At 41.0% G+C, this 13,873-nt stretch overlaps 1 long non-coding RNA gene across 6 annotated transcripts in view; it reads right to left on the bottom strand.

The window, feature by feature from the left end:
- Window positions 1–13,873, bottom strand: part of LOC140603751 (uncharacterized) — a 285,757-nt gene that overhangs the window by 35,327 nt on the left and 236,557 nt on the right. For 5 of the 6 annotated variants that reach the window (XR_012006742.1, XR_012006741.1, XR_012006744.1 and 2 more), the window contains 2 exons: window positions 6,823–6,891; window positions 6,578–6,693 (listed from right to left, as the gene is read on the bottom strand). This is a non-coding gene — a long non-coding RNA (uncharacterized lncRNA). The remainder of the gene's footprint in view (window positions 1–6,577; window positions 6,694–6,822; window positions 6,892–13,873) is intronic. The other variant, XR_012006743.1, reaches the window with a different exon arrangement.

Raw genomic sequence — 13,873 nt, 5'->3', positions numbered from 1 at the left:
CTAAGAGAGGATGGCAAAAGAAGTAAGCTTTGCTAAAGCCTCCAGAATAAATTTTTGTTTAAACCCAACCATGGAGTTAAGACTGGGTATAAAAAAGACTTAAAGCCAACAGACTGGCACTTGGGTGTAGCTGGCACTATATCTTTCCCTAATTATTTGAAAATATGCTGTTGACTAAGCCACATTTAAAGAATAGGGAATATCATAATGAAGTTTCTAGAAAAAATAAAATGGGGTCCGGGAATAAAAGAAAAATAAGAGCAGATTCTACCTAGAAATAAGTAGCTGTCTTTCTCAGAAGTGGGTCCATGTGAGTTAATAAACCTTCAGTAAAAGAAAAAAGGGATTAGGAGACACGCCTAATTTTAAATCCTGTCTCTTCTCCTAAATGGTGTGATTGGTTTGGGGCTCAGCCTTCCTGTCTGCACCATTGATAGAATAAAACCTCAGAAGCTTATCTGGTCATTCCACATAAGTTTCTATCACAGTACTTGGCATAATAAACAAGTGTTTTTAAAAACTTATTCCTTCATAAGACATAAATTCACACGAGGGATGACACCCAACCATTTTGTGTGATTGTTTGAGGGAAATGATAAATGGGCGTTCCTCCAGGAAACTATGCTGGTCATTTGGTTCAGAGCCGTAACCACTTCACCACAAAATGGAAGAGAGGGCAAGTCAGGAGGAGGCAGTTGAGGGGACAAGAAGGCATTTACAGGCCTGGGTTTTATTCTGGGCCCCAGACATGCTGGGCCTCCCTAGGCAAGTCAGTGAATACCACTATGGTATTCCAATGGGAATGGTGCTGTTCAGAGTATACAGAGTATAGACACAGTGCACCTGCAGCAAGATGGGTTTTGACAAATGTGGCACCAAGCTATTGCAGAAATCATAGAGAGAGTAGATGCAGGCATTGTAGGGATGTTTTCCCTTCATAGGCACAGCAGACATTGTGAATTTTTCAATTAAAGTAAGACCCTCTTTAAGATGAAACTCTCTAACAGCCACTGACATTTGAGAGGTTGAGTCAGCATATCCCCCCAAAGTCAGATAGTTCACTGAATGTTCAGTGAAGCCACATCAATCACTTTGACTTCCTTTTGATGAACTGTATAAAAGAAAATCTCGCTCAGAAGGAACCATTCCAATTGGAAATAATCTTAAAGGACAGCTGAAAGTAACATTCACGGAATACCTGTCGTGCCAATATCTTACCTTTTTATGTTCATTCTCTTAACAGCTTTACAAATTAGGCCTTAATACTCCCGTTTTAAAGATAAAGGGCTATGGCCCAAAGACAATAAGTTAGATGCCCACCATTTCATTGCAAGTGAATAACAGAAACTCCATTTTGTCTTTTAGAATCCGATATTTCATTCTATCACACTGGCTCAAAGACATTAGGGAAGTCAGAATGGTCAATTAAGAAGCAAGGTGTGAGTATTTTAATGTTGTATTTAATGTCCTCAGCATTTTCTTTTGGCCTTGGTGTTGAGGAGAAATTAGTTTCACACAATTATTGAGTTTTGCCCACAGACATTTATGCCATGCAGTATCCACCTATTCTGTTTCCACCCCAAGTAGGTGAACAGAAATTCAATTCTGACAGTAACAAGCCAGAGGTAGCACAGACCTCATAGGTTAAGTCTTCCACAAGACTGCCTCCATTTCAGAAGTTAGCCACCAGACAGCCACAAGCCTCAGGGTTCTTCAGGCCATGAAAACTTCTGACAGACTAGATACAAAAAAAGGGGGGTTCCCATGCCCCCAGATTCAATGATTTGCTGGAATGACTCTCAGAACTCAGGAAACACTATACTTATGATTATACTTTTTATAAAGGATACTCCTAGGGCTAAGATCTGGAAGGGTCCCAGATATGGAGCTTCTGTGCTCTCTCCCTGGAGAATCAGATGTGCATCACCCTCCCAGCACAGCAATAATGTGTTTACAAACCAGAAAGCTCCACTGTCTGGAGTTTTTATTGGGGTTTCATTACATGAGCATGATTGATTGAACTCAATTTCCAGCCCTTCTCCATGCCACAGATGTAGATTGCTCAAAGTCCCAACTCTCTAAAAATTATCTAGGGGCCTACCTTGAGCCATTTCATTAGCATAAAAACAGTATTATTTATTACTTGGGATAGTCCAAGGATTAGAGTATCCCTTCCATGAACAAAGGCCAACCAAATTCTTTATTATATGCCATTGTTCTATCCCATCCCACTTAGACCAAATTTGTTCTGTTTTCTAGCACCTTCAATTCTGTCAGGGGCACTACCAACCACCCTTTAAGTCTGCCACAGCTGAGAATTTGGAGCTGTCTTTGACTGTCTTTCCTTTGTCCTTCTCAAGTAGCGTGATTTCCCTTGGGTTGATTTTCTTCTCCAGGTTTCCTGGATTCATCCTCTCCTCAAGTTCTCCTACCATTGTTACCACAGCCATTCAGAATTCAAACCCTCAGGTTGTTGTGGAGCTTCTTAACTGATCTGTCTATCCCACCTTCATTTACTTTAATACTTCTTGCACACAACTCTCAGATCAATCTTCCTTAAACATCCAAGTAATTAGAGGTGATTTGTTCCTTTAAGCATCTTGAATGAGGATCTGTTTTCTCTGTGCTCTAAGGTCCCCTGTGACATTATGCTTCCTTGCCTTTTGCTCAAAGCAGAGATCAGAAAAACCATCACTGTGCCAAATAGTCTTGAGGAAAAGTACACAAGTAACTGGAATGAGCACTGATTCTAGAGTCCAAAAGGTTTGGGTTTGAATCATGATGCAACTGTAGGCTACAGATGCCTACCATTGTAGATGCACTGTATAGGGCAGAGATGTACGGTGTGGCAGTATATAGATACTTAAATACAGAAAATCAAATCTGCAGTTAAATGGGTATTTTTCACACTCACCACACATTTCTCTAAACTCTTCCTTTTTAAGACACCATGCTAATTTCTTATTGATGCTGAAACAAATTACCATGAACAGGGGTTTAAACAATATGAATTCATTTTCTTATAGTATTGGAGGTCAGAAGTCCAGAATGAGTTTCATTAGACTAAACTCAAGATGTTGTCAAGGCTGTGTTCATCCTGGATGCTCTGGGGTAGCATCTGTTTCCTTATCTTTTCCAGTTCAAGGCCACCTGTACTCCTTAAGTCTGTTCTCCATCTTCAAAGCCCTCTAAATCAGGCCAAGTCCTTCTCATGTTACCACCTCTCTGGTTCTCCTTCCTCTGCCTATTTTTTCCACAGTTAAGGACCCATGTGAGTACATGGGGTCCACCTGAACAATCCAAACTAACTCCCCATTTTAACATCAGCTAATTAACAACCTTAATGTATCCACACCCCTACTTCCCTTTTGTCATATAAGGTAACATATTCAGAAGTCCCTGAGATTAGGAAACAGACATCTTTGGCAAGGGGAGGGCATTATTCTGTCTCATACTAAGTTCAGGTGAAGTATTACCTAGGAAGCTTATCCTAATGACTCTCATTTGTTTTGCTCTCTTTCCTATAGTTCAGTAGTTTTCAATTTTGTCACCTGTGACACTTTAAAAAATATTGATGTCTTGGTTCCATTCTTGAGACTGGTGGGGGGTTAAATTGGTCCATGGTGTGACCTGAGCAAAGGACATTTTTGCAAAGCTCTCCCACTGACTCTAAAGTGCACCCAAGGTTGAGAACCACTGCTCCAGTAAATGTCTGTGTTTTCATCTTATCTCTCAATGTAGAGAGGAGGTATATCACATGATAATTAAAAGGAAGACTGCAGAATGCCTATATTCATACCTCTTGGCTCCACTTCTAACTAGTGGTCAAAACTTGAGCTATTTAAGCAATCCCTTGGTGCCTCTGATTCTTCATTTGTAAACTGGGAGGAATAAAAAGGCCTCCTAGCTTTGCTGACAAGGTTGAATGACATAATGTATATAAAAGGGTTTAGTGAGGCACATGCCTTATCTTTGAAACTCATCTAGAAGCTCTGACTGGACATAACCAACCGCTCTTTCTGTGGTTCTCAAAAAATACTTGTTATTTGATGGACAGAAAACAAGCAAGTGTGGCCAAACCACATGATTGCAGCTCTTTGAGCCATAAATCTTATTTTAGTTTATTTTTAGAATCATTTTGTCATATCTTCATTCTCCAAATATCTTCAACCAGTGTAGGCTGAATTCACGTTAGAATCTTTCTGGAAGCTTTTTAAAAGCTTCAGCCTCAGGGTCCAGCTCCCCCCCTCCTCCCTGAGATATTAACTGACACCCAGACATCAGTATCTTTTAGTCCTTCAGGTAATTATAATACAGAGCAAGGGATTAGAATCTCAGACCTGGACTAGATCTCTACAACTGTTGCACTCTGAGTACATGTAACAAAAGTAATGACTTATGCCTGGGAATGCCATGGTGGGTCTACTGACTGGGAAAGAGTGTAGTAAAAAGGAAGTAGGAAACAGAAGGGATTTAAAAAGTTGTAGTGTAGTAGGAAGGGAGGGAGGGAAGAAGGGAGGGAGAGGGGGAGAGGGGGAGAGAGAGAGAGAGAGAGAAAGCAGACACAGAGAAAGTAAGGAAAGAAAGATGGTCAAGTATACCTAAAATTTATCTCTGGATGACGTGTTAGTATTCATGCTATGTATTAACTATGCTCTTCTACCCCAACTGGGCCTTATGGAGAGATTGGTATCCACAGAAAGAGTTTCATTAGAGTGGAGACTCTATGTCCTTCCAACAGTGTGTACTCATATTTCAACAAACCCAAATTCAACAGCTGCACAGATTTGTTCTGTGGCCACTGAGGTAGGTAGTACTAGAAGTTGTGTAAAAAAAGACTAAGCTGAAAGTTTGGGGCTATTCCTTAATAGCCCCTGGGTAGTACACAGGTCACTATGGGGACCGCAAGGAACGTGAGTCAGAGGAGAAAATTACTCAAGCAAGTTGCCCAATCTCCTAACATCCGGTGGTGGAGAAAGTCTCTAAGTAACCTCAAGGTGACTCCCAGGCAGGTGGCCAGAGCACAAAGAAATTTCCTATCTGCTGTAAAAGGATCTATAGCAAAAATTACGTCACAACTCGAATTTACATATCTACTTATAACGTAGAAAATTCTTCCCCACTTATGATCTTATCTGATTTTTTTTTCCAGTGGGGAAAAAAAAACACCTTTGTAAGATACATGGGTTAAATATTATCGCCATACTGGAGATGATAACTTAAGTCTTAGGCAGTGAGTGACTGATAGAGATAATCCTATCTCCTTTATGGATGCACTTTTCCTTAAGAAAAGAATAATTAATCATGGCATAAATGATTACAGATATACTGTAAGTATTTAAAAACCATTTGTCAAGGTGCTGAAAATCAGGACCAGTAGGGTACAGTGAGGCTCCATCTAAGAAGGAAAATGAGCCTGGGGAGGTGTTTTGATATGGAATAACAGCAATTTCCACTGGGAAATGGAAATTTAAAATCAACAGTATATTTCCCTGCAAAAAAAGATTATACATAACATATAACTACATATATATTTCTGCAGTGAACATGAAATTTCATTTACCAAATGTTATCATGTTAAAAGTCAGACATTTTGTTAATACTAGTTACTGATTATTAAATATCTGAATAGCAGAATAAGACAAGGTTCTTGACATGCATTAACAATCGAGTCCTAACAACTGCCCAACAATATAGGTCATTATTACAAGATTATTCTCCATTCATGTTCAAGGAGACTGAGGCCCACCCAGCCAAGGTCCCACAGCTCGCGGATGGCAGAGCCATGATTCAGACCCAGGTCGCTCTGACTCCCAGCTCATGCTTTTTCCACTGCTCTATGCCATCTCTTCTAAGCCCATAATTAAGCAAAATAATATACTCTTCACAAATGAAAAGATCTCATGCACGAAAGTGACGAGACAACTTTTGGTTGATGGGCTTCCAAATATGCAGTGGATCCTTTTTCTGGAAACCGCATTTGGCATAAGGGGGCCTAAAGTCCAGACAGTTTTCATGACGTAACTCAAGGTCTCCGTGAATGTTAGCCTTGAGTCTGAAATAGCTCTGAGCCCTCCCATCCTGGCATCTTCCCTGCAACGCCCCCTAGTACCCCCAGCCGAGCTCAGACTGCCCACAGGATTTGCAGGTGGGTGAGTTGACAATGCTGGTGGGGTTTGAAACAAGGTACATCATGATCCCCTTCTTCATCCCAGTAACTATTTCCAATGCTCTCACTCTCCCTTGGAGCTTATTCTCGGCTCTGTAGGACTTCATGTTTGTTTGTTTTGCCTTCAGGTTTAAAAAGGAGTCTTAGCAGCAGTTCAAGACCTTTATAAAATTAATCTGTCATTACTTAGAGCCATCCAGAGGGCTGCTGAAAAGGAATGACACTCTGCGAGGTGGTGCCTGAGACCAGATTTTGAGTGTGATCTGGTTTTGCATAAAACTCATTTTCATGGTGTTTCTCTTATATCCAATCCCACTTACCTTGTCTTAATCAAAGAGCATCTTCCCTCAAGTCCTAAAGTCAGCCAAGAGTACACCCCATGGTTCTTATCATACCCAACAGCCTTACCTGTGAGGCCCAGTGATACTGCAGCTCTGGTTGCTCAGCAGGTCACTGCCTCCCTCAGTCTTCCTTGGTCCCATGCCTTGTCTTCCTTGAGACCCTTTCCTACCAGGGCTTAGTTTCTGTCAAAATGGAAGCAATAAAAAGGAGTGAATAGGGACACTGGAATTCCAGACCAAAGAACCCACTCTGAGTTTACTTCCTGCTTCCCTCAATCAGCTGATGTGGGTGACCAGGGACTAGTCACTTACCTGTTGGAGACTCCTTTTCTCACATATAAAGCAGAGATCACAGTAGTACGTCCTACTTATCTCACAGACCTATAGGAAGGATCAGAAGAGACAGCAGACAAAAAACAATTCAGTAAAATGTGAGGTAAGCATTAGTTCCTTCACTGCTGCTCCTGTGACTGGAGACTGCCTCCTGGAGCTGCCCTTGACACTGGGGAGGCAAAACTGGAAGTGAATTATCATATGTTGCCATGTGATGGGATAAGGTGTAGAGTGTCAAGGGGGCCTGGAGGAGGGATCCTGGGTGATGTCTGGGATAGGGGACACAGCCAGATTCCAGGAAGAATTCACAGAGGAAGTCAGATTTGAGCCAGGCCATGATGGCTGAATGGGCGTTCTCTGAGAAAACAAAGAAACAAAGAGCGTCTCAGGACAAAAGACCAGCACATATAAAGAACTGCTTATGGTAACATAAATTTCCGTCACCTTAGTCCCAGGAAGGCCACAATGGCTTTAAGCAGAAAGTGGAATAATAAGAAGCATGTTTAAGAAAGATTATTTTAGAGGCAGTGGTGCAAGGAAAACAAGAGAAAAGTTAGTTTTTGTTGCTACTATTATTATTATAAGAGATGATCTCTCCTGTGGGCCTGAATAGAGATTAAGTATGATTTAAGAGTTCAATTGTCCTCTGCATGAAAGAAACATCGTGAACCCTGGGGCAAGACTGGGAGGGGCAAAGAGGCATTGGCCTTCCTTTCAAGGTCAGGTGACATGCCAGAGTAGGATAAAGACTCTCTAGAGAGTGGAGATTCCTACTGTCAGTAACCTCAAAAAAGAGTTGATGCTGGAAAAAGAAATGGAGCCCAGGATGACAAAATTCATCTCTGAGCCTGGACTCCATGAAGTCTAGATAAGTTCAAAGACAAAGATAGTCCTGGAGATGCCACGAGACCCCTGAGAGGGACCCCAGGAGAACGCACTTGGGTCTATCATGCCTGAGTGTCTCCACATCAAACAGCAGTGTATTTCCCCCTGATTTAATCCCCATCTCTTATCCCAGAGCCATCAGCCATGTCATGAAAACTTGTTAACTAACTAGTCTCAGCTGTATCCAAAGAAAAATGAAGCTCATCCAGACCGGGACCATGGATGATAGTGAAAAGCAGTGAGGATAATGGTCAATGTTTATCAAGCCAAGAATGAAGAGTTAGGAGCTTAGGTGGATTACCTTATTATCTCAACAATCCTGAGATTACAGAACTGCAGTTAACTTCATTTTACAGTTAAGAAATCTAAGGTTTAGTGTGGTTAGAGAATGTGCGCAAATCACACAGCTTATATGCAACATTCTGTCTCCAAAGCTAATTCCGCTGCTACCCTGGACTATCTCCAAACTTTGGTCCAAGTGAGCAATGGCTGTACCCATGCATGGAGTGGAAACAACAGAGACTGGTAGTGTCGTGAGGAGCAATCTCAGATGGAGCAGCTGTGGTGGGTCCATGGCCAAAAGATGCAAGTGCAGGTAACAACGCACGTTAATACTGGGACAGTAGGAGATGTGGCCTAAGGCTGCTCTAAGAGCCAAAAGAAAGGTCAGGAAACATCGAAATGAAGACTAAGCCCCTGTTCACACTGATAAGCAGCACCAAGCGCCCAGATTTAGCCTTTCCAATGCGGCCATCTTGATGCTTACCAGTTGATGAGGCCTGAGGGACTTCCAATTTACCATTATATGGCCACGAGTATTGTTTTCACAGAGGAAAAGAAGAGGAAAATATCAAGAACTTATTAAGTGGCCCATAATCAAATTTCAAACTTGAAAATTCCTGAGAAAAAAACTATTCTACGTGGACCTAAACAAATTACACGCTGATAGCATGCTGTTTGTAGAGCCCTCTGACTTAATCTGCTGTTCTATTATCAACTCCACTGTTACTAATGGATTTTCTTTGGAACTCAATTCTAGCAGAGCAAGGAAGAAACTGGCAGCAGCACAAGAAGCTGCTTTAAAGGCAAATAACATCAATATCTACCCCTGGGGCCTCAAAGACATGTGGTTACCTTCAAAACTAGTCCCAAGGGAGCTCTCTGGAGTCTTATCCTCTCCAGATAAGGCTTCTTCACTTCCATAATCTCAATAGAACATTCTACAGTTCACAGATGACCTTACCACTATAACTCTTCCAAATAATGTAGGCGCATCTCAAGTTCCTTACCCCTCAAAAGGTAGAAATCTAAATCAGCAGCAGCACGACAGCATCTGGAAGGTTGTTAGAAATGCAAAATCTCAGGCCCCACCAAAGACATAATAAATCAGAATCCTCATTGAACAAGATCCCCAGGTGATTTGCGTGCATGTTACATGAAGAAGCATAGTGGAAGATTGCCTGAGATCTCTGAGTATCAGGCACCACATAGGATATAATATCTGTATTACAACATTGACTTGAGTATGGGTTTGTATGGCTCAAATAATTAGTGAATCCATTAACTATGGACATCTCAACATGTGTCCCTTGCTCTTGCTTTGCTAAGCACTAGAGGTGATAGCAAAAAAAAAAAGAAAAACAAAAAATAGCCAAGATATGATCCCTATTGACAGCAAGCTTACAATTCTGTTGGAGAAAGAAAATATACATACGTTCAGAATTACCTTTCAGAAAGGAAAAACGACCCTGTCACTGCTCAGCATAAAATAACCAGGATTCACCAATGTCAACGGGATTAAGTCTATACTGCAGCAGAGCATCAGAGGCCTTTCAAGAGCCTGGAGCAAACCTTTCTCCCCGAACTCATCCATGGCCACTGCCTTTCCTCTGGTGCTTTGCCTCAGCCACACTGACCCTGAAGATCCTAGAATATGCAGACCTTGCTCCCATCCCCATGCTTTGCCCTTGCCAAAAGACGCCACCCCTTTCTGCCCTTCCCCCTTCTTATGATCACTCCATAGAATTCTATAGACTTATCCCTTCTGTGATAAGCTTTCCTTTGGCTTCAAATTTTAAGGAATTTTCTTTCTTGCATATTCCCATTGCAAGTTCTGTTTTTGACTGTCTTGTAGGTATAAGGTCTAGTTGAAAGAAATAAAAATGGTCTATGAAACAGCTATAAATCAGTGACGCAATCCATCAAATCACTGTCTCCACCTCAAGCACACCTAAGAGCCCATTCCCAGGATCAAAGTGCCCTAATTCTTCTCCCTCAGACTTCCCTGCAGATCATCTCACCTACTGGCTAAGCCCTGTGGGAACTAGAGGATCTCAGTCCTAGGCCTGGGATATCCTTCCACACCTCTTTCATTTGGGAGACTCCTGCTCATCCTTTATTTATTTTTTTAAGATTTTACTTATTTATTTGAGAGAGAGAGAGAGTGAGCGAGAGCACAAGAGCTGCGTGAGGGGTATAGGGAGAAGCAGACTGCCTGCTGAGCGGCGAGCCCAATACCGGGCTTGATCCTGGAACCCTGGGATCCTGACCTGACCAAAGGCAAATGCTTAACTGAGCCACCCAGGCACCCCTGCTCATCCTTTATATCTTGTCTCAAATGCAACATTACTTAGAAAGCTTCTCCACTTCCCAGAAGTATGTTGGTCCTTCTCATCTGTGATCCAACAACACTTTGTATTTGTCTCTATCTAAAAACTGATCTGGTTGATTGTGTATCTTTGCTTGCCTGTCTCTTCCACCTGACGCAGTGTTTCTAGGACAGAGACTTATCTTCTATGGCATGAGTAGGACTGCTTGTGTATTCTCAGTGTTCTGCAAATGTCTGGCACAAAATAGACCAGTGCTTCCTAACACTGCTAATTAATCATCAGAATCAACCACATGTCACTTAAAAATTCACATGCCTGCGCTTCATCCCAAAAGATCCTGCTTCTATAAGTTTAGGATAGGGTTCAGGCATCTTTATTTTTCAAATGCTCCCCTGATAATTCTGACCTGCAACCAAGATTTAGAAATACTGCAGGAGGCCCTTATCAAAGTCTGTTAGTGATGGAATTATCCATCCTCTACCCCTGGGTATGCTCACTACTTTTCTAGATAAACCTGAGGTACCTTGATTGGATTGCCTTGGTCCTTTCTGGCTACATATACACCTTATACCTATCCACATCCTGATATCACTGCACTGATAGTAAGTAGTATATGTATGTAAGGGCTCAGTTGTTGTGTGTGGCCATCTCTATGTGTAATAGGAGGCAAAGAAGAATAGGATGAGTATGTAATTACAGGAGAATAATGGCAGAGATCTTGCAGGTACACCTTGTCTCCTCTGTCCAATGTTCCCAAGATATCATGTCCCTACCTCTACAACACCATCCCTTAACTTTCCTGGTATGGGCATATCTGTGCTTAAACTAGACTGCCCCTGCCAGACTCCCTGCAGCTCTTCTCTTTGGCCCTGTAATCTCAACTCCTATCTCAGTGCCTGCCACATAATAAGTGCTCAATAAAGGTTTGATGACTCCCTGACTCTACACAGACCAAATAACTGAATGAATAAATGAGTGAAAAAGAGGATTTGGATAGATAGATGGAAAAGAACAGGAGTGGGGATTCAGAATCAAGGCGTTCATGGGTCTAGAGAAGAGAATGAGATTGGTATGTGATTAAGACAACAAGGTAAGAGTTTTTGAATATAGCTCCTCTTCTTTGGAGAAAGAAGCCTTTGTGGTTCCTTCCTTGGGATTCTAACAATGGACTGCTGTACTGTGCAGGAGGGAGCTGTTCTGGAGTCAGGTAGAGTTATTCCTAAGTCTGCCATAGAATTTCTATGTTGCTATCAATAAAGGAAAGAAGGAAAATGAAAGGGAATATTTACTTGGCATCTATTTTGTGCCTGACGCTTTGCATATGCTGTCTCCCTGGGCAGCAGTGACAGCTTCTTGTGCTATTACTGCCCTCTTTCTGCTGATGGAAATTAAAGTAAAAGAGTTTAAATGACTCTGACAACTTGTTCTTTTCCCTGCGTACTTTACTGCTTCCATTCACCTAAGCTATCTGGGCCTCTGCTTCTGTGACCTGAAAATGAATGGATTGTGTTAGATTATATCTTAGGTCTTTTTAGTTCTAAAATCAATGGGTTTACCTTTGCTGTGGGGTTTCTCAACCTTGAGGCAACTTTCTTTGAAGCCTGTCTATTTCTTAGTACCATACTAGGCGTCATTCAATAATTGCTTACTAAATGCAAGAATTGAGTTTAATCACCTGGGCAGCTCTGGGAGATAGACAGTATAACATTTTGCTCTAGCTGAGAAACGTTTGCTCACCGTCCCTGAACAAACCTTGCATATTCTTATTTTTTCACTTTTGCCCGTAATTTGCTCTCCACTTATCAAAATTCTACTCTGTCTTAAAAGTCTAACTTGATTTACCTCTTCCACAAAGGCCTCCCTGGTTGCCAATGAAACCAGCTAACATGGAAGGAAGGATGGGGTTATTGCAGTTGATTTACCAACAAAGTCAGTCACATCTCAAGCTTGGGCTGCTCCATAATTAGGGAATGGGTGATGGGAGGCAAACTCAGAGTCCAATATGTTTCCTCAAGGGGATTTAAAGAAAGAATAGTCCAGGGGTGCCTCAGTGGCTCAGTTGGTTAGACATCTGCCTTTGGCTCAGGATCATGATCCCCTGGTCCCATGGTCCTGGGATCAAGCCCCAGGTTGGGCTCCTGGCTTAGCCTGCTTCTCCTTCTCCCCCTTCTTCTTACTGTTTGTGCTCTCTCTCTTTCAAATGAACAAAATCTTTATCTCATATATATATATATATATATATATATATATATATATATATATATGAAAAAAAAAAAAAGAACGGTTCTAAATTGCTCTTCCCTAGATTCTCTGGGCTTTAAAGGACCCCCATTATCACCTTAGAAATAAAATGACTATATCTAGTTTAAAAACTTCTATTACTTCTAGCTTTTACAATTCTTTACAAACTGTTCACAACCTCTGCCATCACATACCATTAAATCTGCATACACCCAGCTCCCTCACATGGAAGATGTCTCTCTGCCTGGGGTAGTGGTGGAAAATCACTGAAGAGGACTGACTTTATGCATTACATCTCTGCCTGTGGACATCCTCAAGAGGTCAGGTCACTATCCATGCAAGCAGAATCACCTGCTTTATGGAAATATTTCTTCTTTTTAATATAGCTTTGTTCATTCTTAGTAAAACAAGATGTAATTAGCATTTCTTAGCCACAACCAACAAAACTGAAATGCTTACTCTCAAATATACACACATACTATGATCTCCGACATCCAACACAGATGACTAAAGAATATGTTAAATATTCTGGCTCACTGTGCTATATGAATCATAGTGAGCTTTAAAAATCAGACAACAGTTTTTGTCCTTTGTAGGTTATCACTTAACATTTGCTCACTTTTGTATCCCTGATATATGGCACAGTGACAAAATGAGGCATTCAGTAAATATTTGTTGACTAAAACCAACAATCAATGGATTCATCTCTACTTCTTTTATTTTTCTCTTTTCTAATATGACAGAAAATGTGTCATCAATATAATAAACACATTAATTTCACACTGGAAAATCTGAGTCACATAATGGAAGAAACCTGTGTCCCTAGGGCTTTGCTAATGTTTCTGTAGTTATACTTGCAATTCATCTGTTTTTACACTCCCCTCTCCTCTACTGAACATGTGTTTTTTAAGGGAGGTGACTGTCTTACTCATCTCTGTATCATCAACATTTATTACAGTCCCCAGCTCATAATAAGTTTAGTAGTTGTTTATTAAATGAGTGAGCAAATATATTTCTAAAATGATTGCTGTGCCTACATTGACTTCCTGGCCCCTCCTAGTCCCTATCCTAGTTTTTTTTTAGAATTCTCAGCTACTTCTCTGTTGTATTTAGACAAGCAGCTTGCGGGAAAATTAGAAGTAAATCCCTTTTACAAAAAGTAGAAACTCTTGATAGGAATAATTTTTAAATGTTTTTTAAATCACAAAATTGTAATGCTTGAAGGAACATCACAAATCTTTCAAACATGAATAATATATTGAAAAACCTATCTAGCAATAAGGTGAAATTGGTAT

This window comes from Canis lupus, chromosome 14 (genome assembly GCF_048164855.1).
Source record: "Canis lupus baileyi chromosome 14, mCanLup2.hap1, whole genome shotgun sequence".
Classification (NCBI taxonomy): domain Eukaryota; kingdom Metazoa; phylum Chordata; class Mammalia; order Carnivora; family Canidae; genus Canis; species Canis lupus.
Note: the sequence above shows the minus strand (reverse complement) of the source record. Positions and strands in the feature narration are given on the sequence as shown.